Genomic DNA, 25596 nt, shown 5'->3' on the forward strand with positions numbered 1-25596 from the left:
GACCCCTCTGCAAGGGGATCTCCAGTGGCCTACTAATGGGCTTTGGATCTCCACTCCACACTCCCCCCATCATTCACTATGGTAAGATTTTTTGTGGAACCCATGTTTCTCCCACAGCATTTCTGCACTGCTAACCTGGTGATAACCACGACATCACCAGGGCTCCTTAGCCAAACCCTGGTGGGGCAAGGGCAAGTGAACCTAGAGGTTGGGGTTCAAACCCACTTGCAGCTTCGGGGGAGACGAGACCAGGCAATCTGCTCCCGCGAAGGCCACAGCTGAGAGGACCCCATGAGGGGCAGTTCTATACTCTCACATGGGGGTATTGATGGGTCAGCACCTAGCAGAAACTACCACGGCAGCACCCCAGCACCTTGGCCTCCTCTCCAGCCCCCAAGGGCCCCCATGGCTACTCTCTGAGCCCGGCACCGAGCAGGCCCTTGGCTGCATGGCAGCTCCAAGTGTCTCAGAGACAGAAGCCAGAACGCTGTTGGGGGACAGGCAGTAATATATGGCCCGGAGCTCCGGGCTGAGAATTGAATTCAACCTGGGCTGGAGAACTGGAGCCCCGTGATTAGAGACCAAACGGGAGAAGGGACAAAGCAATCTGTCTGCACGTGCATGAGGACAGAGCCCAGATGCTCCTGGCAGCTCCGGGGGCTGGGCAGGGACAGGGCAGATCATATTAATAATCATAAATTACATCTGCGCCGTGAATGATGGGGCCCGCCAGTGGGCTTCCCTTAAGCTATCTGCCCGCACTGCAGTCCAGCTGAACTGGCTGGGCGATCCCGCCAGCCTCTTGCTCACAGTGGCCGCCACTGTGACCTCGTCGCTTTCTCGGTACCTTGTACCCGAAGGAGGGAAGCCGGCTCAGAGAGGGCCACTGGCTTGTCAGAGGAGCCAGGTGTTGCACGGGAATGTGATTTAGGGATTGGGATTTTACCACCTGCTCCCTAAGACAACCCCTTTCCCTGCAACCCCCACCCCACCCCAATTTTGTACCCGCCAGTGTTGGTGAGTCACTCCTTTAGTGTCCTCTAGATTGTGCGAGGGGACACTAGGACCCCTCCAGCCCAAGACCCTTCATTTGCCTACTCGCCCAGCTCCATATCCATCCTCTGCCAATCCACCCTTGGGGACCCCAGGCATTCCCACCGCACCAGCTATCCAGACCAAGCAGGGGTGGTGAGGATCTGAACCAGGGCAGCCAAGCACCACCACCCTTGGTGGGCCTCTCTTCTTGCTTCCAACCCTCAGCATACCACCTTCCCCAACCCACTCGCCCCTTCCTCTTTCCACCCAGCCCTCCTGGAAACCCCAGGCCACTCCGGATGGAGGAGAGCGAGAACGCAGGTTCACGTAGCATTCCCAGAGCCGGCCATTCCAGGAATGTGCTGCTGCCTCGGAGACCAGAGAGGCTTCAGCGCCAGAGAGCTGTAGGACAAATGAGCCCCCCACCCTATACCCCGTGATTTCCTTTGTCTCCATCCCAAACTAACCCCCGCCTTTACACAATCCCAGGGGCTTCCTAATAACCCAGAACTGTAACTTTATCTAAGACGAGTGCAGCTCACGTTGAATGGATAAGGTGTAATTAATAACAGAAAATCATGGTTCCCCCCATTCCCGACCTTTCACCCCCATATAAGTGTCTTAAGTTTTATGATGGCTAAGGACAAAATCAGTGCCTGTATGCGTGAGCTCGTGTGTGTGTGTGTGTGTGTTCATTCAAGCTGCGCTGTTACGTCTGTCTGGGAAGTATTCACCTAGCCCTGGCTGGAACTGGTTTCTGTCTTTGCATGGACTGGCCTCTCCCTGAACTCAGGCGCTGCCTGAAACCCATCTGATTCCTTAGAGTCACGGTTCTGCCTAGATCCGCCACGTTCCCGGGATCTGTTACATGCAAAACGTCAGGCGCATGCACAAGCGGAATATACAGACCGCAAGCCAGACGGGGGCGTCTGCGTGTGCACCCTGTCCCCACGGTCATTGTTCTGATGGCCTGTGTCATTGCAGGGAGCTCCCCCCCAACCCCATCCCCAGGTGTTGCGAACAGGAAAGGCTGCTGAGGGGACTCACAAGAAAGGGCTGGCCACCTGCTTCTAAAAGGTGACCCCCTGGAGAGCCCTGAGGGACACAGTCCGGCAATGCAGTAGCTGATGTTCAAGAGTCAGAACGCACTCTGGGACTGGGACCAAGGGTCATGATTGTTCTCCCATCACCCGGTGGGTGCTGGAGGGCAGGCTGGTATTTATTGGCTTCCTTGCTTTGGCTGCTGTACGAGCTTTGTGTGGCGCACACGGTCTCGGCATGAGCAGTATCCCTACCCCACACCCCACTCTTGCCCCCCGCAAGGCAGCACCGTCTTGGCTATCAACCTCCAGTGGGGATGGCATGAAGGAAGTGACTTGGAGGTGGGAGAACCGGGAGAAGAGAGGAGGGACTCCCATCTCCAAGCTCCACGCTCCCCTGGCCCCTCCTGCCCCGCCCCAGCCCACCAGGCTGTTGTGAGCAGCGGGAACCCAGGGGCCTTGAACCCATAACTGTTATCTTCCAGCTTCCCTCTTGCAAGTCCTATGATCTTGCCTTGGAGGGCATTGGGCTGGCCCGAAGCATCTGTGTGATGGCCGCAGCTCCCACCTTGGTCCGAGGCAGCCACGCTGCTGGTGGCGAAGCCAGTACCTGGGAACGGCTCCTGGATGGGATCCATCGACTGGAGGCCTTGTGATCTGTAACAGAGATGTCAACCAGAGGTCACGCCTCTTTGGGGCTGCCCTGTCAGCTCTACTGGACAGCAGCAACTGGGCCCTGGACTCTCCTCCGGCCCCCAATCCCCAGGGAGTTTCCTTGGCCTTGGCTGTCCTTCCCTGGGCTGGCTTTTCCAGGACCTCAGGGGCACCAGAGGGACTTTTTTGGGGGGTGGGATCTGGAGTTCTAAATCATTCGAGAAGGCCCTCTGCCCCACTCCCCTGGGCGCCTGTAGCCTGTTCTAGCCTCCTTCCGACTCTGCTCCACCAATTGCTGCTTCCCTGGGTCTGCCTGCTCGGAGGCTGATGCTCGGTGACAGGCTGGTTTGGGGGATGGGTGCCCCCACCCCCACCCCAGGCAGTGGAGTCCTTTTACGGGCGCGCCTGAACTCTGGAGGGACCCCAGACTGACAGCCCCTCTGTCCGCTGACCGGATCATATATTTCTCTGTCACGATGTCCGGCCGTCATCCTTCTGCAGATGTGCATATTTTCATCGCGCTGCTGCTACGAGGGGGCTCCACGCCGGGTGGGTCAGTGTGATTTATCTCGGCGGCCAGGCTCAGGGGGCTGTCTTATCGCTGGTATCGGGAGGTGGGATTGCCCCCTTACTGCCCCCTCTTCGGCTTTTGGCTTTACGGACACCACCAATTGGCTGGATGAAGTCGTCAGGGAATGAATGCTCTGGGCCGCCAGCTCCAGGAGGTTGACAGGGACCAGAAGCTGGGGACTGCGCGGCCCCCTAATTTTACATCCTCTTAGCTACTTACAATCACAGGACACCTGCCCTGGAGTTTGTTTGCCCAGGACAAGGTTTTGATTTGGATTAACAAATTTCCCAGCAGGCCAGGACAGATAAACCCCCTGGGACCAATAGTGAGAGTAGTGATACCAGGAGGGGAAAGTGGGGGGAGAAAGGGGGAACCGATCACAATGATCTACATATAACCCCCTCTCTGGGGGATGGACAACAGAAAAGTGGGTAAAGGGAGACATCAGGCAGTGTAAGACATGAAAAGATAATAATAACTTATAAACTATCAAGGGTTTAAGAGGGAGGGAGGGAGAGAGGGAGGGAGGGAGGGGGAAGATGGGGAGCTGATACCAAGGGCTCCAGTAGAAAGAAAATGTTCGGAGAATGATGGCAACACATCCCTGTGCTGTGTGCCGTTGACCATGGCCCCTCCACAGCCCAGACCCTTGGCAGCCAGGGCATTTGTTTATTGTAGGGGTGGGGGGTGTCCTGTGCACTGTAAGATTGCTTCGCAGCATCTGTGGTCTCTACTCACTAGACACCAAGAGCATCCCGCCACCCTTCCTGAGGTGTGAGACCTGAAAATGACTCCAGGGAGTTCGCTGCCCAGATGTCACAAGTCCCCCCTGCAAAGCCTGCCGGGTTGTGGCCGAGCACCACTGTTGGTCAGACAGGCTAATTCTGCCCCTTAACAACTGTGTCCTTTGGCTTTACCTTAGTTTAGATTTTACTTCTTGGCAGGGTTTGGGGGAACACACAGAGGCAGGCACGCAGTGATCTGATGGCCGCTTCACGTCCAACTCAGTGATGTGCATCCTTGGAGTTGAGCAACGGTCCCTTTATGCAGTGGGCCCTCCCCGGGAACAGAAACTCCCTGCCCCCCGACTTCCAAGCTCTCCTGCCTTTGCCATTGCCATAGTCAGTTTGATCCCAGATAGATTTTTTTTAAAAGCATTGTGCTCACGCCAGGGTTTTTGTTTTGTTTATCACGAGTTAGACGAAATTGCTGTTGGGTTTTCAGAAGACGTCAGTGTTATTTTTGTTTGTTCTGGTTTGCGGATGAAACAGGCAATCGTCTTGGGGGCTCATCTAGCCTCCACGGCTCCAGCCAGTCTGGGCTCAATGAGAATTTGAAGTTCTGTTGCGCATTTCCCCCCCTTTTGATCAGGAGTCTTCCGTGGACTCTCAGAAGCAGAATGTTCAGTGATGCTAGCAGGGCGCACACACTCACGTTCTTCCCGTCTCAGGCCGAAGGAGGAGGCCCTTGGTCATGGGGTTAGCCACACACTCTGCTTCCTCCTCCTCCCCTGACTCTCCTTCCTCTGTGCTCACAATCACGTCCTTTGGGTGGACAATGGGGCCCAGGTAGTATAGTGGTTAGGCATCGATCTGCAAGGTCAGCAGTTTGAAACCAGCAGCAGCTCTGAGGGAGAAAGACGGGGCTTTTTTTTGGGTTTGAACACTCGTGGAAGCTCCTAGGGGGCAGTTCTACCCTGCCCTATGGGATCGCTTGGAGTCAACCCTCTATGTCCTGTAGGGCTGCTGTGGGCTTGATGGCAGTGCGTCTTCGTTGGGTTTGGTCAAATGACTTGACCTAATTGAGCCTCAGTCTCATTTGCATCCTTATCGTTCTGAGAAGAATCGGTAGGTTGAGAAGAACAGTGGGGTCTAGCTCCGAGGGCACAGTAAAGTGGAAGGGCAGTGGAAACGAGGAAGGCCCTCAACGAGTCGGCTGGACACTGTGGCTGCCTCCACGTGCTCAGGTACAGGCACCTTAGTGAGGACGGCGCAGGACCGGCCAGTGTTTCCTTCTGTGGTGCACAGGGTCTCAACGGGTCGGAGCGGACTCGACGGCGCCCGGTAACACCACCATCACCACCGCCACCTCCAAGGGAGAATTTTAGGATTCCTGATGTCCGGTTTGACAAAGTGCAGGCGACAGGGCCTGGTACTTAGTAGGTGCCTTTCTTAGCTGCTTTTCTCTTGCACCTCCTTGCTCCCCGCCCCCGCCCCCCCCAATGCCTGGCCCCTCAGACACACGGGTGGGGCATGAATTCAGGGCCGGTGGAAGTCCTGCGGGGCTGGTGCCAGAGGCCAGGCTGCCTTCCACAGACAGACGGTTGTTGCTGTGCCCTGCCGTCCAGTCCAGCCTCGACATATGGTGGCCCTGTGCCCGATGGATGCCAGACAGCACTGCCCATGCCTGTGCTACCCCCAGCATCCTGTATGACCACTGTGACCCATGATGTTTTATTTTTAATCATTTTATTGGGGGCTCGGACAACTCTCATCACAATCCATCCATCCATTGTGTCCAGCACGTTTGTACATTTGTTGCCAGCATTATTTTCAAAACATTTGCTTTCTACTGGAGCCTTTGGTTTCAGCTCCTTATTTTTTTCCTCTCTCCCCTACGCTCCCTCCCTCATGAACCCCTGATAATTTAGAAGTTGTTATTATTTTGTCATGTCTGACACTGACCCATGTCTCCCTTCACCCGCTTTTCTGTTTTCTGTCCCCCAGGGAGGGGGTTATAGGTAGATCCTTGTGATCGGTTCCCTGACCCATGGGGTTTTGATGGGTGGCGTTCAGAGGGAACAGCCAGGCCTGGGTCTGGCAGGTCTATCGAAGGACAGTTGGAGGCTGTACACGGGGCACCCCGGAATCAGAACCGGGTCCCCCGTGTGGACAGCTCAGCCTACAGCCTCCCTGGCCTGCCCACAAACCCATCTGTCCTTGGGCGGTTTAAAACGTGGAGGAACCTCCAGACCTGCTGGGTGAAGAATGCAGACATTCTGCGGAGGTCCCCAGTCTTGCCCTCGCCTCCCAGCTCCCTGGGAACTCTGCAGAGACCCTTGTCCACTGGGCTGGGGCGAGGTACTAATTTAAAATACATCCACGGTGGGAAAAATCTACGTGGCCAGATGTATGTCGCTGCGTGCGTACTTCAGGCACAGAACCCATCCTTCCAGATGTGCAACCAACTCCGCTCAAAGCGTTCTCCTGCCGGGAACATGCGCTCACACAACGCCCCCCAGGCGGTCTGCGGCTGCTCTGCGGCTGCTCAGAGCCTTGGAGGGGACTCTGACTCATCAGAGCCACCCTACACCACTGACTAGAACAGCCCTCCGGGTTCCCAGGCTGTGCTCCCTACAGAAACACACCTCCCCCTCCCCAAGTCTTTACCCCCTTGGGCTGCAAGAAATCAACCTTTCAGTTAGGTTAACCGGCGCGCCAGCTCTCTTTGCGGGGAAGCCCTAGGAAAGTTCTGGAAGCAAGTAGGCCACAGGTGTGCCTGAGAGACCTCCTGTCTTCTGAAGGGCCAGTGGGTGCTTGGGGCAAACCCCCCTGCTGGTCAGCATGTATCACGTGGGGTGCATCTGTTCTTGACCTTGAGCGGGGAGAAGGGGCCGAGGTCGGAGGGGAGAAGGCACCAAACACTTGCCTGGATCCAAGTGGCATCTGTGACGGTGCTGTCACCCGGCGTGGCCACTCTGCGGTGTCCCCTCCTCCACCACGACTTCTTCCTGGACAAGGCCGTACAGAAAACTCCAAACAATAAGAACTCACCACAATCAAGTTAACTCCGACGTCTCTCATCCTTACAGCCACCTCTTCCCCGAGTTTCCAAGGCTGTACGTCTTTATGGGAGGAGACAACCTCGTCTTTCTCCCTTGAAGCGACGGTGGGTTCGAACTATCGACCTTTTGATGAACAGCCTGTAGAGTCGCCCATGATGCCACCAGGACTTCTCCAGACCCCACAAAGCCCTTCGTGAGATTGACTATCAATGTCAATCCTGGAATCCCATTATCACCCAGTCAATGCCCACTCCTGGTCATCCTATGGGACAGACAGGGGTAGAACTGCCCCCGTGGGTTTCCAAGACTATCATTCTTCGTGGAATCAGAAAACTGAGTCTTTCCTCCGCTCAGTGGCTGGTGGATTTAAAAAAATGATATCTAGATATATTTTCATATCTTACGCCATCTGATGTATCCCTTCACCAAATGTCTGTTATTTGTTTCCCTCGAGGGGGGTTATACCTTCATCACTGATGTCAGTTCCCCCTTCTACCCATCCTCTCCCTTCCCATCCCCTCATGGAATCATTACTCTTGTTATTGCTTCTGAGGGGTTAATCTATCCTGGATTCCGCGTGTGGAAAGCACTTCTCTGTAGCCATGTACACACGCCGGTCTAACAGGGTCTGTGAGGTTGAACTGGGGTGAGCGGCTGGCGGTTTTGAACTGCTGACTAACATGTGATGAATGCAGTTGGTTGTGCATTGCTCCAATGCAGTATTTCTTAGCTAATCTAGGGATGCTAATAACGAAATTCTAGAAGTTTTCTCCATTGAATCATAACATTGTCAGAACGTGATCAGGAATGGAGGGGGGAAGAAGCCCTTGGCTACCTTCACCAAAAAAGTCATTGATAAAGAACACAAGTGATCACAATGGCTTATGCACCAGAAAAAAATGACAAGACCCACACGCATGAAATCCACACGGGCATCAGTGGAAACAGGGGCACGTGTTCACAGCGTGTGTAGACAAGAGCATGTGACCTGAAGTCGCTCTGTGATTGGGTGATGATGGCAGCTCTGATGGGAGCAGGCAGAAGGCAAATTAGCATCCAAAGGCAATTAGCATCGAGGTTTAGCCCTTGCAGGTGTATGAACATGTGTAATCTGGGTTTATGAAAATGTTTTTGCTCTGATAACTAACTAGAGGGGTATTATTATTATTATTTTTGCTGAAACACCACACAATTTTGTAGACCACCATTTTGGTTGGAACCCCCCCCCCCGACAGTGTCACCTGGTGCCCCCAAATCCTCTTTACCCCTCGCCCCCCACCCCCACAATGGACCCCATCCAATGCCAAGAGAAAATGGCTTCCAAGGTGGGGTGTGTATCCTCCAGCAGTGCTTCCTGACAGAGCAGCTCCCCTATGCATAGGCCCCTTCTTCGCCAACTGCCCCTGCCGGCTGCCCCCCGCCCCCAGGCCCCCTCCTCTACCTCTTCCTCCTTTCAGGAGTCTTTAGATTGCAGCTAGCTCAGAGGGCACCTAGTTCCTGGCTGGGTGAACACCCTAAGATCGCAGCTGGGGGACCGAGCGCTCCGTAGGTGGCCTGCTGGTTGGGAGAGTTGACCCTGGGGACGGTGTCATCCTGGCCATGCTGCACAGCACAGCCCAGCCGGGTGCAGAGCTCATGGGAGCATCCAAGAACAAACAGGGACTACAGGCACCCGCAAACATGCGGGAAAGGCCGGTTGCATGCAAAACTCTGTTCATGTGCAAACATTTGCTTTTGTCAAGATTGTTGTTGTGTGTGTGTGTGTGTGTGTGACAGGGACAGGGAGTGTTCCCGGCTGGGGTCTAGACAGCCAGGTCTTTCTCTTGCAGAGCCGCAGGGTGGGTAGGGACTGCCTATCCATCTGGAAGCAGCTGAGCAGGTAACCCTTGCACTGCCAGGCCTCCTTGCTTGCATGGTGGGACTCTGCTGCCTCTGACTGGCTGTCAATCACTTCTCAGAGGAGAAGTGGGGTGGGGGCCTTTGAAGGAACGCGCAGGCAGAGAGAAGATGACCGGGTACTTGCCACGGAGCAGGTCTCTGGCGAGGAGGACAGAGAATCACATGGGGTCTCTTGGAGAGAGAGACACAATAACCCCCCTTCAAACAGCCCCCGCCCCACTCCAAGATCTAATTACAGATGTCTTAATGTGCAGTTTCCTCACAAGGTTTGCCAAGAAGAAACATTTGGAGACTGTGTTTTAGGTACAAACCCGCCTGGGCCTCGCTGCTGCCGGCTTTGTCATTAGATGACAAAATGCTTAATTACAACGAGGGCAATGTGTCCCACATTCGGAGAACAGGGCTTCTTGGGCCACATCATCTACCCCCCACGGACAAGGGCCTTTTGACAGAGCTGGAGTCTCTGATCCCACATTAATTACAACACGAACGCACTTCTGGTGGAGGCCAAGTTTATGCGGCACCATCCTCTCAGACACATGTTCACCATAAAAACACTCCCCCGCCCCCCCTCCCTCACCCTAAAAGAGGGGGGGGGGTAGATCAACAGTGTGTGTGTGTGCGCGCGTTTAAAGCTGTGGCTTTAATGGTGAGGAGGCTGCGGAAACTTCCCTCTTTTCTTCTGGTCCTCGGGCTCCTTTTATTAAAAAGGCTTTTAAAACCCAAGCATTCCTGGGCTTGTAATTCTTTGCTCGACTTCTGCTTTTATGCCCAGGGAAAGACAGATTAGATTAGATTAAAGAGCTAGGGACACCTCATGAAATACATTCCGTCTCCAGGCCATTTGGTGGATCGGGTCAATTGGTGTGCGAGGGTGTGTGTGTGTGTGTGTGTGTGTGTGTGTACACATGCGCACACGTAGGGTCGGCGGTTTGCCGGTGGTCTTCGGACGACTCTGGTCTGGCTTGGAGGGACCAAGTTGTTCCTGGAATTTTTCCCTTTTCGGAAGACTGCAGTCTCAGGGAGGTGGCTGACTCGAGGGATCTGTTGCTTTGGGGAGGGATGAGGTTGGAAATCTTCACTCTTTCCCTTGGGCAACTCCAAAGTCCGAGCAACCTTCCAAAAGGCCGGCCCCTCCTCACAGTGTAGCTAGGGGCCGGTGGGTTTCAAAGCCCTTCTCCCCAGCTCCCCAAGGGCTCCCCAGTTCTGTCCGATGATGTCACGGTGGTCCCCGAGGCGACACGCTGTGACATCACCGGCACACAGTGCCTGACCTTGGCCTGGAATTCAAAGGCAGAACAGTCCATAAACCTCTGTGGAGATAAACAGCCAGAGGAGTCGTAAAAGAACAAACGCCGTTTGGGGCGGGGAGGGGCTGAGAGGAGAGAGAGAGGATGAAAAGCAGAGCTTTTCTGTAAAGAGAGAACCTTGTCGAACGAACGCCGGGCCAAGTTTTGCAGGAAGTACCAGTGGCCACTGTGAAGACGTGAACTAGACTAAACCAGGAGGCAGGATGAAGGCGGCGGGGGGAGGGCGGCCGATGACAAGGCTTGAACTGGTAGCTCCAGCTTCGTCTACATGACCATCCGGGAGCCCGGAGGGAGAACCAGGGAACAGAGCAAAGCAGCCAGCAAACAGACTCCCTCCGGATGGGGACGGGAGGGGGGATTCGTTTCCCAAGATGAGGGGAGGGGCTGGAAGCAGACATGGGGACGGAGAGGGGGGCGTCCACTATGTGCCGAGGGGACGGGGCAGAGGTTGGGGACGGGAAACAGTGCTTTGCCAGCCTTCACCCAAATCACAATAAAAACAGGTGAAACGGTGGGCTTTGGGTCTCTGTCCTGACCACCCTCTTTCTCGACAATATGGGTTTTTTCAAAGAGGGGGATCGGGACAGAAACCCAAAGCCCATCTGTCGACAATGGGACATCCCTTCACAGGGGCGGGGGGTCACAGGAAAGGGATGAATGAACCAGAGTGCAGTAAAGCACGGATGAAACATACAATATTCCTCTGGTTCCTTGAGGCTTCCTCCTGCCACTCCCCCACCCCCACTATCAGGACCCCATTACTGCCTTTTACGGCGAGGTAAACCAGAGCAGCTGCATAGGTACAGCCCACGGTACACAGCATCCAGGAAGAGGCATGGGAGTAGCGATACCAGGAGGGCAGGGGGAAGGTGGGGAGAGGAGGGGAGGAAGGGGTACCGATCTCGATGATTGAAATTTAACCACCACCCCCTCCAGGGAGACAAACAGAAACCATGGAGGAAGGGAGACAGCGGTCTGTGCAAGATATGAAAATAATAATAATTTATCATCGATTGAGGGGTCATCAGGGTGGGGGAGGGAAAAAAGAGGAGCTGATACCAAGGGCTCAAATAGAAAGCAAATGTCTAGAACAGAATGACAGCAACCTATGTACAAAGATGCCTGCTAATGGATGTGTGGATTGTGAGAAGAGCTGTAGGAGCCCCCAATACAATGGTTTATTAAAGATAAATAAAGAAAATAAAAACATTAAAAAAAGAAAAAGCAGGGTGGTGGTGGTGAGTAGGCATCACGCACGGATCAGATGATTTCCCCCAGTAGGCGTCCGATTGGCCGGGCCATCCATCTCAAGCGATTTGGCGGTTGTGTGATGATGTCATTTGGCAATCATATAATGAGGTAGTCCACCCCATGAAGATTGATTGGCAGTTGCAAGGGGATAAGGGTGGGCTGCAACACCCTAACTCAGGTCACAGCACTGATCCGATGTCGGGGGGAGTTTTCCTGGAGTGTGATCTGCGTCTCCTTTCAGCTCACTAGACACCGGAGGCGAGAGAAGAAGCGAGCAGAGGAGGAGGGACCTGACAACCAATAAAGATGAACTTGGGGGCAGAATGCGTCCTTTGATCCGGGGTCCCTGTGTTGGGAGCCTCCTAGACCCAGGGAAGACTGATATCAACAGAGGTAGCCATCCCCATGAAACACTGCAGCTGTCAGAAGGAGATGAGGCCCTTTCTCTTAGGCTGTGGGTCAGCAGAGAGGCAATCTTCCCCACCCCACCCCCCAGGGCTGGTCTCTTGCTCCTAAACCTCTATCTAGTCCCTAATCTTTGAGAGAATAGAGTTCTATTGGTTAACGCCAACCACTAGTGGTATTTCCGATTCAGCAGCTGATGGTGGACCACAGTGTTTACCTTGTGTCTTGGAAAACTCCGGCTTTTTGTTTTGAAGAGGGTGCTCTGGAGGTTCTGCTTGGGTTTCGATGGGGGTGGGAGTTAGCATGTGGCTGGATCCACAAGGAAGACACTGACTGGAGTTGCTCTCATTACACACACAAGGTGGCGGCGGCGGTAAGTGAGGTTGGGGTGATACAAATGGGAATCGGCCAAGGATGTCGGCAACGGCTGCACAACTTGATGGGTGCGATTGCGTCTCACCGACCTGTAACACATGAGAAACGTTGAATTGACGAAAGTCGTGTGATCGGTCTCTGAACATCATCAACAACAGTCGTAAGGAAGTCTCTGGGGCCATCCAAGAAAGCAGTTTTATTGGTCCACTGAAGCTCTGATGAGAAGCCTGCCCTTGATTTTACAAGGACTTCTCTCCCTCCAGGCGTCCCGAGGGTCGGCTGACCACACTATGAAGGGATGAACTCCAAAGGCCAAAGGGGAGAGGGGACCCCCACCGGCCAGGGAACCCGCGTTCATATGAAACCCTCTGTTGCTTCAGAGGTAGAACTACTCCCCAGGGTTTCCAATTGTGTGGTCTGTATGGAAGCAAATCTCCTGGTATTTTTCTCTCACAGAGCCACTGGGTGGGTTCGAACTGCTGACCTTTGACTCAGCAGCCAAGCATCTGTAGCCACTGTGCCACCAGAACCTTCTGCTTTCAGCTGAGCGGTGATCGTTAGAAAGTCCCGTGCTTCCTCTGTGCTTGTTTTCCTTGATTGCCAATTGTCAAAGAGGGACACTGGACAATAGACCGATGGGTGTACAGATGAAGAAAGCTTGCCCCTGGTTAGATAGGAGACAGTGCCGAAAAGCGGCAAGGACAGTGACAGAGCCATCGTAACTCAACAGGGAATGCCATCCCTTGCAAACAGACTTCAGGTCAGGTGCTAGCTTGGACTGAATAGAGATCCTGTGCGGAGGAGCATCCTGAGCCTCACATCCTTGAGCAGGAGTGCTGTGATCCACTAGTGATGTCTGCCATGGACGTGGGAGGGGAATGTCTGGACACCCATTTGTCATTCCAGGGCCCCGGACCACAGGGGTCTTGCTTCTCTGGGGCCTGCTCGTTGAGATAAAAACTCTGCGTCCCTACCAACATCAGTGTGGGAGAGGGGACAGAACACAGTCCCTGGAGCTAGCCAGCGATGGCTTCCAGTCTGGTTTTCTTTGTGTCACAACGGTTGCGTGCCACAAGACGTGTGACAGTGGTGCCAAGCCCTGTGCATCCCCATCCCCTGCCGTCTCGGGCTCATGATCTGGTGCAGAGGTTAGACATGGTAACCAGCCACAAAAGTGCACTGTGGGAAGGCTACGGTGGTGGTTAGAAAGTGTGTTCTGGAAGTACTGTGGAGGGGACTTGACTCACCTCGGAAGCAGACAAGGAAGCCTCCCTGGAGGAAGTGGCTTCTTAGCTGAATTCCGTGTGGGCGTCCTCTTGTGGAAGGGTAAGGGAGAGGCAAGGGTGGAGTTGGGCTGAGCTCAGATCATCTAGAGCCTTGGTCAGCCTTGCTGAGGAACTGTGGTGGGATTTTGAGGGTGGTGAGGAACCATGAGGAGCCCTGGTGGGTACGAGGTGGCCTGCTAACCTCGAGGTCGGCGGTTCAAAACCACTCCCTGTTCTGAGGGAGAGGGACAAGGCTTTCTACTCCCGTCAAAAGTTCCAGCCGTGGAAACTCACAGGGGCAGTGCTGCCGGATGACTGTGAGTGAGAATCCACCCAGTGGCACTGAGTTGGGGTTTGGGGTTCGGGTGGGGGAACCCCTGAAGAATTCTAAGAGGGTGAGCTTCATGATGGCCACCATGTCTTTCTGACCTGAGAGGTAGGAAGAGGCAACACTGAAAGTCTTTCTGGAATCCGAGCTGGAGATGGACGCCAAGCCCTTGGCTTCCCACCTCACCCTTGAGGAATGACTGCTGTGGAGGGCGGAGATGGGGAATCCATCTATAAGGGAACAGGGCCCTGCGTGAAGGAACTAAAGAGCGCATCGCCACCTTACAGCGACCTGACAGGACAGAGCAGAACTGGCCCCGGGGGCTTCTGAGACGGTACCTCTTGATGGGAACATAGAACCTCCTCCTTCTCCCAAGGAATTTTCGATTAGCAGGTTAGCAACACATCCCGCTGGACACCCCCCAGGGATCCTTAGCTCTGCTCAACGTGTGACCCAGCAGGAAAGCCACCAGGATGGCAGTGCACTGACAATAACCTCAACAGCAATGTCCCCCACTGCCCCCACCCTCGGCCATCATCCTGGCCCCCCTGGCTGATGACTTGGGGGGTGACTGAACCTGCCTCTCTTTCCTCATGGGAAAACGGAGCGAAAAGCTCGTGGAACTTCCTCTTGAACTTTCTGGAGGCCGTGGTCCTAGGAATGCTTCGAAGCTGGGCATGGGGTGGTCAGCGGCTTCTTCCCCTGAGGAAGTGGGGACCCCAGTCCTTCTCCCGTTGTCTGGCCTTAGTCTGGAAGCTCCGCCAAGAGCCAGTCACTTCGGGTGGCCCTACTGGCTTCGGACACACCAGTGGCATGGCTTCCTGCATCACAGCAACACACGAGCCACCACAGGGCAACAAAAGGACAGACAAGTGGTAAGGTTCGTGGATCAGAGGGCCGTGGGCCGTGGAGAGATATTCAGGGCAGTGACTGGGGGGGAGGGATGCCAGTTACGTCACGTCCTATGATACAATGACAGGCGTACCTTTCTGAGCTCCGCTTCTTGGACACCGTCCCAGCCCGGTCCCTCTTCCTCCTCAGCATCTGCCTTTCTCCTCACTCTCTTGTAGGCCGGCTGTACCAAGGCAGGCGTGACCCAGACTGCACTGGGTGAGGTGTGCGGTGCGACAAAGAGTCACGAATAGGCAACGCCCTGGGAACAGCCAACACCATCACGACACAGACCCTTGCACCATCGCCGCCTGCCTCCTCCCCACGGTCAGACTCCTCGCTCCTGGTCGCTCGTGGTTTGATTGCTCTCTGCAGCAGGTGAGCTGGCAGGAGCCCTGGTGACATTGTGGGATCCACAAGGTGGGCTGCGGGCCCCAGAGGTCAGCAGGGTCAGCAGTTCGAAACCACCAGCCGCACCTCTTTCGGGAGAAAGATGAGGCTTTCTGCTTGGGTAAAGCATTGTAGCCCTGGATACTCAGAGGGGGGTGTTCTAACCTGTAGAACCACAAGGAGCCGGAATGGACTCGATAGCAGTGAAGGCTTCTTTCTTTCTTTCTTTCTTTCTCTCTTTCTTTTCTTTCTAGGGGTCTATCTGAATGGACTCCCAAGGGAGGCTGTTGTAGTACATTGCGTGGATGAGTAACTTGCTCTGTGTGTTGATAAGGAGTGTGTTAGTCTGGGTAGACTAGAGAAACAAATCTAGAGACATGCATATGTATAAGAAAGAGTTGTATATCAAAGAGCAGTTGTACATTAAGAAAACATCCCGGCCCAGTCCAGATCAAGTCCGTAAGTCCAATATGAGCCCATAGGTCTGATACCAATCTATAAAGTCCTCTTCAGATTCATGAAACACATGCAATGACACCGAATGCAGGAAGATCACAGGCCAGTGGGTGGAAAGTCTTGTGGATCCTGGGTGGTGGCAGCATCTCAGCGCTGGCGTGGTCTCCACGTGGCCCCTCCAGCTCCGTGCACTAGCGTAGCTCCATGTGTCTTGTCACTGCAATGTCTTACAGGGAGTGAGCTTGTGTCTCACTTCCAGTGAGCTGTTTATCAACGAATGCCTCTACATAAGGTCATCAAGCTGCAACCTGATTGACAGGCTAAACTCTACCCCTTCACTCTCAAGTCTCAAATTGACAACAGATGATATAACTACCACAAGGCGCTTTCCACCGTCTGGGAATATGACAGTCTATCTATTTGCCTGTTGAACAGTCCCGGATCAGCATGTTTGTTGTCTGTGTGATTTTCCCCATTTGGGTGAATGGCAACGAGAAGAACTGGTGAAGCCCATGGTCTGTGTGTGTTTAGCTTTATACCCTAAGGTGAAGAACACTACTGAATAGGAGAGCTCACACTCCATGGCTTCGGGAAGAAGACACAGTAGACTCAGCGGGTGCATAAGGGGAGCAATCACCCTAAGGAGGCTGGCCCACCTTGGATAAAGCAACCATCTAGGATGAAAAGGGCCAAGCTCGGAGGACAGGACTTGGGAAGGAGGACGCATGGAGGCAGGGAACACGTGATGAGACATTGAGGGATTGCAGTGGACGAGCTGAAACAAAACTGAGCCTGAGTTATTGAACGAGCAGTTAATGATCTGCTCTGCCAATCTTCACCCCATTCACAGCAAACAGTTAAATCAAGAGAAAACATGGTAGAGCAGCTTTGTGACCTTGGGCAAGGCAAATGATTTCTTAGGTAGAACCTAAAGAAACATAAGTCATAGCATTATATTAAAAAATGATAAATTGTGACTGTATCAAACCAAAAAATCTGCTCTTTGAAAGGGCCTGTTAAGAAAAGGGCAAGACACAGGCACAGTCGGGGCGAACAACATTTGAACATCTCACATCTGACAAGAGACTTGTATCCAGGATTTCAAAAAGAACTCTGATCCTAAGAAGAAGATGAATGTTCTCATTAAAAAGCGAACAAAAGATCTTAACAGATGCTTTGCACAGGAATAATGAAAAAGTACATTGAAAAGTACCCCATGTCATGAATCATCAAGAAAAAGAAAATTAGCTTAGGTTCCCCTGATACACTCTGGAGAATGGCTAAGAAGAAAAAGAGTGATCATCCCAAGTGTTGGCTACGAAACGGGGCAACTTGAACACCCCTATACTGCCGGTGGGAATGCGAACTGCAGGCACTTTGAAAGAGCCCCATGGTCCTTAAGGCAGTTTGCTCCGTTAAAGGGTTATAAGCGGTCCTTTCCTCTCACTATATTTATTGAATCTGGGTGCTGAGCAAATATCAGAGAAGCTGGAGTGTACAAAGAGGAATGTAGCATCGGGATTGGAGGAAGGTTGATTGATACCACCTCGCTTGCTGAAGCACTTGCTGATGAAGATCAAGGATTTTAGCTTTCAGCATGGATGACAGCTCAATGGAAAAAGAACCCTCCCAACCGGACCAGTAGGTAACATGATAAACGAAGGGAAGGTTGACGTGGTCAAGGATTTCATCTTGCTTGGATCCACAGTCAACGCTCATGGAAGCAGCAGTCAAGGGATCAACAGAGGCGGGGTCAATCTGCTGCACAAGGCCTCTTGAAAGTGTTGAAAAGCAAGGCTGATACTTTGAGGACTAAGGTGTGTCAAAGCTGGACATTGAATACGGAAGAGCAAAGAAGCAATGCCTTTGAATTATGGAGAAGAATATGGACTATACCACAGACCGAAGGAGCCAAAGTGGGAGGCGTCCGGCCAGAATGCTCCTGAGGGGCAAGGACAGCGAGATCGTCTCACGTACTTTGGACAGGTTGTCAGGAAGACCAGTCCCTGGAGGACATCGTGCTTCGTAGAGGGGCAGCGACAAAGAGGACGGACCTCAACGAGATAGGTTGCCGCCGTCGCTGCCACCACGGGCTCTAACATGAGAGCAATGGCGAGGATGGTGTGGGACCCGGCAGCGTTTCCTGATGCTGCACACGGGATGCTTACAAGTCGGCACGGACCAGCGCACCTACCGACAACTCTGACCTTGAAGCACAGGGGGAGCATCTCCACTGTTTCCTCTGCCTGGTGGGCTTTCTCCAGCCCTTCATATGGTGGTCTCTCGGAGCTAGCTACCCCCCCCACCACCACCAACGCCTTCTCTTTCAAAAGGCCCTGGCTCTCCAGCCCCCCAATATCTCCTTTCCTATAATTTCCCAGCCCTTTGCCCAGTTTTCCTCCCTCTGGGAATTGCATGCCTTTTTCCTTCCTGTTTGCCTCCATACCTTCAACTCCCACTGCCCAAAAGTGAGCTTCAAGATGACAGCAGACTTGCTTCTCAGCTGACACCCTGGCTCCCAGAAAGGCTGACCACACACGTGCCCTATGTGACCAGGGAAACAGAGATCTCCTATGGAAGAGCTGGGGTTCCAACCCAGCCATGTCTGTGTCCAAAGTCCCCATACTGCCAAACACATAGCTATTGAGTCCATGCTGATCCCTGGTGACCCTGTAGGACAGGGTAGGACTGCTCCTATGGGTTTCCTAGAAGCTAACTCTTTTTATAAAAAATCATTTAGTGGAGAGCTCTGAGAGATATTATCACCACCCATGCCTCAATTAGATTAAGCATCACTGTCCAATTGCTGCCATCATCCGTTTCAAAACCTTTTCTTTCTTCTTGAACTCTTTGATATCAGCACCACTTGATCCCTCCCCTCCCCTGAGACCATCACTTTTTTAGGGAGTAGAAAGCCCCGTGTTGTTCCTGAGGAGCGGATGGTGGTTTTGAACTGCTGAGCTTCCAGTTCGTCGCCCAATGCATAACCATGGTGCCACCAGGGCTCCCGTATCTAAAGAGAGGGTTCTAGTATGAAAGAAAGGAAGGGGGGGAAAGACCTATTATTTCTTTAAAAACAAAAAGGATAAAGAAAGGCCATTTTATAGAGACAAGCAAAAAGCCCAATAGCAGGCTGGATGCGCACACTCTGGCACAGCAGCACAAAGGAGTAGCTCACATCTCTAAAACAAAAGGATGAAATCGTCAAACGCCTCATGGCATGGACATATTTGGAAGAGGTTCTGCTGAGCAAAATTAGTCAAGTTCATAAAGATAAGTACTATATGAGCGCTTTATTATGAAAGGGTCAACAAACAAACAAACAAACAAACAAACAAACAACCAGCGTTCTCGACACAAGGAATCCAGGACAGATACCCCCCCACCCCAGGAACAGTAAGGGTTGTAGCGATACCATGAGGGTAGGGGAAAGGTGGGGGGAGACGAGGGAGAAATGGGTCCATGAGGCTGGGAGGGGAAAAAAGAGGAGCTGATACCAAGAACTCAAGCAGAAAGAAAATGTTTTGAAAATGGTGATGGCAGCCTATGTATCCGACCTGTGTTTGAGACTATGGATCTATGGATTGTTATAAGAGCTGTAAGAGCCCCCAGTGCAATGTTTTATTAATTAAAAACAACAACAACCAAGAAAAATGATTTTCACACCCAAAGCAGGAGACTTTGGACACTGAGGGGAGGCCTGGCAGGGGAGGGGGCGGATAGAGGAGGGAGAGGACAGAAAAGTCAAGGCCACATATCCCAGGTAGGGGCTGGGCACCTCCCATGATTCTGTGGGCGATCTGTTTCTGGACCTGGGTGGTGGCAGCCTGAGTATTTACTTTCTAAAAATGAATCGAGCTATCTGGCTGGGTTTCACACGATTTCTCCATCTGGGTGTGTTAGATTCCACCATATAAATACCCCCAAAAAAGAAAAAGAAAACAAAGAATGAGGACAGACTTGAAGTTTGGTCAAGCAGGGCGGCCAATGAGAGGAGTTCTCCAGAGATGGATGGGCCCTGGCCACAGCACTAGACCAGACAGGCCTTGGGGCATGAAGACATGCACCGAGCCGTTGGTTACTCACAGGTCATGGCGGCCACAAGGGATTTCGAAAAGCTTTCACTGGCTCCCCACGGCTAAATCGCTGGAGGGCACAGCCTGGATTCCAGCCTTAGAGGCCCAAACCCTCCTGTTAGTCACATGATGGAGAGTCAGGGCGAGAGAAGGCCAAGGTAGGCGGAGGCCAGGGTGGAGGTCACCTGAGAGGAGCTTGGCTCTGGCATCAGGACTCTCCCCTGGCCTCTGATGACAGGGTGGGTTTGGTGAAACCACCCCCCACGCACCACCGGAATAGGGAGCAGGGGTGGGGGCAAGGGGTTTGGTTTTTCTGGGTTGGGGTCCAGTTGTCAGGAATTGAGGTCTGAATGTGGGTGCTGGAGGGCTGGGGTGGTGAAGAGGGACCTGCCTACCTAGATTGGGCCTAAGAGTTTGGCAGGGCAGGATTTTACTGAACTATTGCTGTTGGGTGTCATTGAATCGGTTCGGACCCCACAAGAAACAGACTGAAACACTGCCCCTTCCTACATCCCCATAACTTTGGTATTTGAGCCCAGTGTTGTAGCCACTTCATCAATCTGTCATGATGAAGGCTCTCTCTCTCTCCAGACCCTCTACTCTACCAACCATGATGTCCTTTTTTCCAGGAACTGGCCTCTCTCTGACATTGGAACCTTGGTGGTGTAGGGCAACCACAAGGTCAGCAGTTCAAAACCACCAGCCGATCCTTGGGAGAAGGACAAGGCTTTCTACTCCTGGAAAGAGTTATAGGTGTTGACACTCTCAGGGGCAGTTCTACCCTGTCCTGTGGGGTCACTCTGAGTCCGCCTGGACTCGACGATGGCAGTGAGTTGGAGTTTTTTTTGGAGTTTTGGTCTCTCCTCCTAACATGTCCAAGGCGCGCGCGGGACAAAGTCTCACCACCCTCACTTCTGAGGATTATGAGGTTGTACTTCTGCCAAGACTGGTTTTATTGTTTTTCTTCTTTGGGCAGTCCATAATCATTCCAATGGTCTTCACCAACACGATTGTTCAGACGCATAAACTCTTCCAATGGGGTGCTCAGGTCGGTGCACCTTAGTCCTCAGGGAGACGTCCTCCCTTGCTCTTCCCATAAGGTAAAGAGGTCTTGTGCAGCGGCTTTACCCAGCTCATGCCCTGATTTCCCGATGGGGGACCTAGCAAACTGAAATCCTGACCACGTCCATCTGTTCTCTGTTGACCACGATGTTGTCTAGGGGGCAGTATTTTTGAGCCATATCTAGGCGTTTGAGAGCTTGGAGTCCGCCAGCCAGATGTCCAGCTTTGGCTCTTTCCCGGGACTCGGCTTTCTCACCTGTGAAACGGGATGGCAATGCTCACAGTCCCTGGGAGGGCTCTTAAGTCCATGGGAAGACAGAATCTGTGTTGCTTAGCTCCGTGGCTAGCACTCGGTAGGCGCGTAATAGACGGTGCCGGACAGGACGGCTGGCTGCGACTGCGTGGGTCAGTGACGGTGAGGGCAGCTGAAGGGTCAGCCCGGAGCAAGACTCGTGTAGAGAAAGAGCTGACAGCTAGGTGTGAGAAGCCGGTGTCTCCAGAAATACAAACCCAGTGTCCAGAGGAGCCCAGGGTCTTGAGCTCCTGATCTGACCCAAGCATTCCCAAACGGAAGCTTCCCTAGGCCCAAGGAAACAACAACAAAACATTGTGTGTGTGTGTGTGTGTGTGTTGGGGTGGGGGAGGCTCCATGACCATCAAGATGCCAGTAAAGAGTGAAGAACTGGGTCTTCAGACACCAGAATCCGGCCCTTTGTTTGCAGAACTGGGACTTGGGGGCCAATCACCCCGTCGTCTGAGCTCAGCTCATCTGCCAAACGTCGGCAGGATGAGCCTTGGCTGCCCGGAACGCATGTGGGTCCCCCGGGAGATCTTGGAAGAAGGGAAGCTCGTGGGTGGCACAGCCCTTGCCTTCCTCCGTTCAGTGCCGGTTCCTGAAACGGCCTGTTTGGCTCCAGAAGAAAGAGACTCCAGGAGGCCTTAAGCACTCTGGACATGCCCGGACTTGCTGGGGCCATTTTGCATCCAAAAGGGCCTTGACTGGAAAGGGAAATGCATTTGTGGAACTTCTTGTAATTCTATCTTAAACCGATGCAGATTCCCCTGTTAGCCCCGGGAGGGGAGCAGGAAGTCTTAAACTGCTCACAGAGTGTTTATCTCCTGGGCTTTTGGAACAGTCTGGGAGATAAGCCAGAGAGATGCTAATGTCCCCAAGACATCGGGGAGGGATGGCTGCTGACTTTGGAGACTGGAGACTGAGGCGTGACCACCACCTTGCCAGCTGTTAACTCCACGGCCTTGGGTATTCGTTCCAACAAAGGAGCCAAAGATGGCCGCTGGGGGTCTGTAGCTTCATCCTGGCCTCCCAAGATGCCCAGTTAATCCAAAATGCTGAGACAAGGAAAGCCAACCCCCTCTGAGATGGATGAGGCTGAAAGAAGAGCACACTTGTGTGTGTGTGTGTGTGTGTGTGTGTGTGTGTATGTGTATATGTGTGTCAAAGTGGCTAAGCCCCGGGCTGCCAACGGAAAGGTGGGTGGTTCCAGCCCACGGAGCGCTGTACAGGAAAGAGATGCCTTTCCCCCAAGTGGATAGTGTCAGACACCAAGCAGCTCTCCTGCGTCCTAGCAGACGGCGGGGAGTAGGGATGGACTGGTTAGTAACCAGAAGGGACAGCGAGGATGGAGATGAGGAAATGGGCGCTTAGCACCCTTCAGCATCCTTGCCCAACAATTCCGATAAAGCTAGGATTGCTTCTATTGATTGTTATCTTTACGCTGGTGAGACTTCTTCCCTCCATTCTCATTTTAACCAGTGTCTTTGTTGTTATTGTTGTTCGTTGTTATGGAGAGACTAGCCCAACGCCCTGGAGACCTCACGTGGGCAGAGTGAAGACTTCCTAGTGCCGTCAAGGTTGTGACCCTCAGACACAGACCCTCAGACTTGTCTCCCAGGGTCTCTGGGCTGGCTGCACGATGCCAACCTTTTGCCTGTGGCCAGGCGCGTAACCACGGGCACCATCCAAGGACTCTCATGGTGGTGGGTGGTGGGAGGGGCCATGCAGTTGGTTGCTACTCCCTATGTGCAACAGAACCAAAACACCCCCCAGTCCTGCCACCACCCCCTCACCAATGTCCTTAGGTTTGAACCCATGCCTGCCGCCCTGTGCGGGTGGTTCAACCTGATGCCCTGCTGAGTGAGAGGTTGGAGGTTCAAGCCGCCCAGAGGGGGCTCGGAAGGAAGGCCTGGCCATCTCCTTCCAGAAAATAAGCCCTGAGCAAAGTTCCACTCTGCCTCACATGGGGTCGCTGTGAGTCAGGGCCCACTTGCTGGCAATGGCTGGTTGTTAGGGAAGAAGTAATTTTCTTCTCATCACCTACAGTGAAAAGGATGGAGTGAGACACATACGTGGTTTTTTTTTTTCTGTTTCTTTTTCTTTTGACTGTGCTGTGTTTATCCACCCAAGAAAGTATTTTAAGTACTTTGTTTCCATTATGTTATTCTGGGCCCATTACTTGGTAGGGTGATTAAAGATTGCTCTTGGCAAGAGAAGAGAAGACAATATGTTTGTTACTTCCCCAGACCGTTAGCCTTTCCCAGGCCGTCTTCAAAGAGGAAAATATAAACACATGGCATACAGAATACATATTAGCTTCGAGGAGGGGGCCCTGGAGAATGTCTGGCTCTTCACCTTTGCCTGGAATCAGAGGAGCGGGGACAAGAGGCATGAAAAAGGTTCTCCCCTGGACATCTGGGAGACCACCAAGAACCCGGATCCTTCTAGTTGTCTCCGCTCCTTGTCTGCTTGCCTGTGGACTCTCTCCCTTAGATAGACTCTTCTGGGAAGCTTCCCGACCCTTGGTCCAAGATTTCCTGAGCTCCTGCAGGGGGCTAGGTGCTGGGAACACAGCACAGAGAAGGCAGATACATCCTTTACTCTCCCGGGGCGCGGGGGAGTGGAGTCCAGTGTGCCGTATGGTCATTCATCAAAGGACCCTCGAGCATGTTTCCAAGTGGCGACAAAGGCCATGATGGAGACTGGAGACGTGTGAGTCGGGGAATGGGCATCTCCCCGTCCTAGACAATTGACGCAGCCCTAGTCGCACCGCGGGTGACCCCCTGGGCTGCGAACCACAAGGTCGGTCATCTGACGCCACTCGTGGTTCTGCGGAAGGGAGGCGAGGCTTTGCACGCTCATAAAGATTTACAGTCTTGGAAACCCACAGGGCCAGTTCTACCCTGTCCTCTTGGGTGTCCGTGACTCAGAAGCAGCCGGAGGGCAGTGAGTTTGTTGGAGAGAGTTTGCGTCCTGGACTGTGTGCTAGATTCTTTCAAGCACACCCGGTCTTTTGTGCACCTCATCCAATGAGCATGTGCAAGGAAGTAAAACAGTCTCTGCTTTTCAGACGGGGCAACCGAGGCTCAGAGTGGTCAAGCCACTTGGCGGAGGTCACACAGCCAGCGGCAGAGCTCTGCTAGGCAGGGAACATGCTGCACTCCTCTCCCCCTTGTCCCGCTGGGGCCTATGACAGCGCCTTGCACACAGTAGGTGCTCAGCACACCCACGTGACATTCATTCATCTGCCCACCCCCTTGGCTTTGCCATGCCCATTCACTGAGGGATCATCTACAAACAATGGCAAACGTGTCTGAGATTCCCTGCTCCGCCTTATGTTCAACCTAAGGGGCCTTGGGTGTAAATGGGCTGCCAGGGGCCACGCCAGCAGTTCACAGCCACCAGCTGCTAAGGGGGAGAATGGTGAGGCTCTCTGCTCCCAGAAAGATTTACAGCTGCAGAAATCCACTGCGTCCTATAGGGTGGCTGTGAGTCAGAGTCGACTCACGGCGTTGAGTGACCGAGTGACGGTGGGTCGGATGCGGTTGCATGCTGTTAGTTGTCATTGTGTTGGCTCTGACTCCTGGTGCTGTACCACCTTCCTGGCCTTTAGAGTGCTGGCTCCATCGCCGTGCGCATTGGTTTGGAAGATAGGAGCCAGTTGGTGGTGGGAGTGGGGGGTGTGGGGGGAAAGAAACCTTTTGAAGCACAGCATGCATTCTGGTTTCCAGATAAGTCTGACACGTTCATTAAAAAACAAACCAACCTCTCTTTGTGATGGGGGAGGCAGGAGGAAGACACAAGGCTTAGGGGCCACGGGTGCTTCTGTGGAGGCTGATGGAGAACTCTGAGAGCGGGACAAGGTGATGGACGCAGCCCGAGGTGCAGACTACAGACGTGGCAGATGTCTTGTTACCTGTCATTTCTTAGCGCCACCCTTTGCTGCACTGTTGAGTCTATTCTAACTTACAGCTGGGCCCTAGAGGACAGGGGAGGGTGGCCCCAGGGGGCTTCCCAGGCTGTCATCTTTACGATGGACCCCTGCCACCCCTTTCTCCTGAGGAGCAGCTGGTGGGTGCCAACCTTCTGGTCAGCAATTGAATGCTTAACCTTGGGCCCCCAGCGGAACTCACCTTACAAGAAACCTCCCCCCATAGGTTCACATAACAGGAAGAATGAAACCAGGGTCCCCTGAGTTAGTCATTTCTTGCTGACCCATCGAGACCCCCTGTGGGTTCCCGAGACCCTAACTGTTTACAGGAGCAGAAAGCCCCGTCTGTGTCCCGAGGAGCTGCCGGTGGTTTTGAACTGATGGCCCTGTGGGATTACAGCCCGTGAGTAACCGATTCACCACCAAGGCTTCTCGAGTGAATGATGGTATCTCAGTATGTGATCGTCGTTGTAACGAAGGCGCCGCAGGGACGTGTTGGGAGAAGCAGCAGTATGGAGGTAGCAGAGGTAGACACGTCCCCGTGGCTGATCCAGCTGCCTGTTGCAACCCACGGTGGC

The sequence above is a fragment of the Echinops telfairi genome, unplaced genomic scaffold (genome assembly GCF_000313985.2).
Source record: "Echinops telfairi isolate 266 unplaced genomic scaffold, ASM31398v2 ScPeMD7_7412;HRSCAF=8450, whole genome shotgun sequence".
In the NCBI taxonomy this organism is placed as follows: Eukaryota; Metazoa; Chordata; class Mammalia; order Afrosoricida; family Tenrecidae; genus Echinops; species Echinops telfairi.